We start from the raw sequence: 3,332 nt of genomic DNA, 5'->3' as shown, positions 1-3,332 counted from the left end.
GAGAGAGAGAGAGAGAGAGAGAGAGAGAGAGAGAGAGAGAGAGAGAGAGAGAGAATGGGAGCAAGCTTGCAAAGGCTCAGAGGCCTGAGCCATAGGATCCTCTGGAGCTGCAGTTACACCTGATGTGGGTGCTGGGAACAGAACTTCAATCCTCTGGGAGAGCAATGTGAACACTTAACCCCTGAACTGTCTCTCCAGCCCTGCTCAGCGGTTTCTTAACAAAACCGAACATAGTGTGACTGAACAATCCAGCAATGCCACTTGCTGGTATTTATAACCTACATGCTCTGAAAACTATGTTCATACAGAAGCCTGGTTTGCCAGGTTTTTACTGGATTTCACCTGTTTACTGCCAGAGCAGCTCCATTCACCTTGCTGGAACTTCGAAGCAACCAAACCGTCCTTCAGTGGGAATATTCGTTACAGTTTGCATCACTGCAGTCGGACGACCTGACAGGGGCAGCTTACAGATGGTTGTGAGCCACCATGTGGTTGCTGGGAATTGAACTCAGGACCTCTGAAAGAGCAGACAGTGCTCTTAACCTCTGAGCCATCTCTCCAGCCCCCTGGGTCTATTTTCATTCTTCTACATGTTGACATCCAGTTATGCCAGCACTACTTGTTAAATATGCTTTCTTTTTTCCATTTGATATTTTTTGCTTCTATATCAAAGATCAGGTGTTTGAAGATGTGTGGATTGATATCCAGGTCTAAGAATGTCCTCTTAAGGGTTGACTGGAACCTCCATCCTCTCTGGATCAAATAAAAGATAAAGATAACAAGGCCCCATTTCTCAGCAGTTTATGTACGTGAGTGTATGTGCAAACTGTGCATTTATATGTGGAGATGTACGTGTGTGTAGTGTATTGTGTATGTATTCATGTATGTGGGTACATGTGTGTGTAGGCATGTGTGCTTGTGCACATGTTTGTGTGTGGGGCAGAGATCTATATATGGTGTTTTTCTCTATCACTCTTCACTTTATTTTTTAACATATGTGCATGCCTGTGCAAGCATGTGGAGGTCAGAGGACAACTTGTGCAAATCGACTCTATCCTTTCAGTGCATGAGCCTCAGGGATAGACCTCAGGTTATCAGAATTGTCTTCATGACGATGCCCACTGAGCCACCTTGCCTTTCAGCTAACTTTTTTTTTTTTTGAGACAGGGTCTCTCACTGGGTCTGAAGCTTACCAATTTGAGTAGATGAGCTGACCAACAAGTCCCTAGGATCCTCCTGGCCCTAGCACCCCTACTCTAGGGTTGCGGGCACATGCCGACATGACCTGCTTTTTAACATGGATCTGGGGCCCACACTGAAGTCCTCAGGCTTGCACACAAGCTCCTCACCGGCTCTTATCTCCCCAGCCTCTGGCAGATCCTATAAGTAGGTCAGGAGCACCATTGCCGTCACCTTAGCTGGGATCTGTATAAAGGCATGCTTGTGCTTTAATGCCCTGGCATCCAGGGCCTGGGAAATGGTGATGCTTGAGCTTTTCAACTCCTTTCTCTTTGTAACTGGGGTGGGGGCAGGAAGCCCCATTGTCTCCTTTCCTGGCAGTCTGGAGACAGGAGACAGGAGGCTCCCCTGAGAGTGCTGCCTGGAGGGCCCAGTTTTATATTGCACAGCTGGGCACTGAGTTTGCTTATTAGTGGTACTCAGGCCTAACTTTAGAAGACTCCCCAGGAAAACTGATCAGACTTCTGATTAAGACCAAATGCTACTCTGTGTCCCTCACATGCAAGCTCCCAAAGTCCTTTTGCTCCTCCCGCAATCACTCATCTAAATAAGGCTTTACAACATTTCCTGGGGATTACAAGGGGCTCTCTCTCCTCTGCTAGGGTAGGACAAATGGCTCAGTGTTGACTAGTTTTATGTCAGCTTGACACAAGCTGGAGTCATCTGAGGGGAGAAAACCTCAATTAAGAAGACGCATCCACAAGATCCAGCTATAAGGAGTTTTCTATTTTTCTTTTTTTGGGGGGAGGGGGGTTTGAGACAGGGTTTGGAGCTTGTCCCGGAACTAGCTCTTGTAGACCAGGCTGGCCTCGAACTCACAGAGATCTGCCTGCCTCTGCCTCCCGAGTGCTGGGATTAAAGGTGTGCACCACCATCACCTGGCTAAGGTGTTTTCTTAATTATTGATTGATGGGGGAGAGACGGCCCCCTGTGTCTGGTGTCGTCCTTAGTCAGGTGGTCCTGGTTTCTATAAGAAGGTAGACTGAGCAGGGCGGTGGTGACACACACCTTTAATCCCAGTACTTTGGAGTCAGGACAGGTGGATCTCTGACTTTGAGGCCACTCTGGTCTACTGAACAAGTTCTAGGACAGGCTCTGAAGCTACAGAGTAAACCCTGTCTAAAAAAAAAATAATAATAATTTAGTTGGGCTGCTGAAAAGACGGCTTAACTAGTAAAGGCTAGGCTCACAACCAAAAATATGAATTTGGGGAGCTGGAGAGATGGCTCAGTGATTAACAGCACTTGCTGCTCTCTCCCAGAGGACCCAGATTCAATTCCCAGCATACACATGGTAGTTCACAACTGTCAGTAACTCCAGGGAATCTGACACCTTCATATCAAATACACATAAAATAGCCAGGTGGTGGTAGCACATGCCTTTAATTCCAGCACTCAGGAGGTAGAGGTAGGCAGATCTCTGTGAGTTCAAAGCCAGCCCGGTCTACAGAGTGAGTTCTAGGACAGCCAGGGCTGTTACACATAGAACCCTGTCTCAAAAAAAGAAAAAGAATGAAATCTTGGTTGAATATTGCGTGTAGTATGTAGTCATGTCATGTCTTTTCAGAATTGTTTGACACTTTGATTTTACAGTCACAGTGCTGAGTTCATTGTTTCATATAAACATAATATAAAATGGGAGTTGTCACTTAGGGCTACTATCAATATTTTTTTTAAGATTTATTTATTTATTTATACAGTATCCTGCCTGTAGGCCAGAAGAGGGCACCAGATCTCATTACAGATGGTTGTGAGCCACCATGTGGTTGCTGGGATTGAACTCAGGACCTCTGTAAGAGCAGTCAGTGCTCTTAACCGCTGAGCCATCTCTCCAGCCCCCTACTATCGATATTGTTAAAAGTCAGCTTCCAATTCCAAGCCTAAACTCACTTAACAATTGTTTTAAAACTCCAGTCAGAAATTCAGATGAGGGGGCTGGAGAGATGGCTCAGGGGTTAAGAACATTGTCTGCTATTCCAAAGGTCCTGAGTTCAATTCCCAGCAACCACATGGTGGCTCATAACCATCTGTAATAAGGTCGGGTGCCCTCTTCTGGCCTGAAGGGATATATTGTATACTAAATAAATAAATATT

Source organism: Microtus ochrogaster, chromosome 4 (genome assembly GCF_000317375.1).
Source record: "Microtus ochrogaster isolate Prairie Vole_2 chromosome 4, MicOch1.0, whole genome shotgun sequence".
NCBI classification, from domain to species: Eukaryota; Metazoa; Chordata; class Mammalia; order Rodentia; family Cricetidae; genus Microtus; species Microtus ochrogaster.
The sequence above is the reverse complement of the archived record's forward strand: the minus strand, read 5'-3'. Positions refer to the sequence as shown.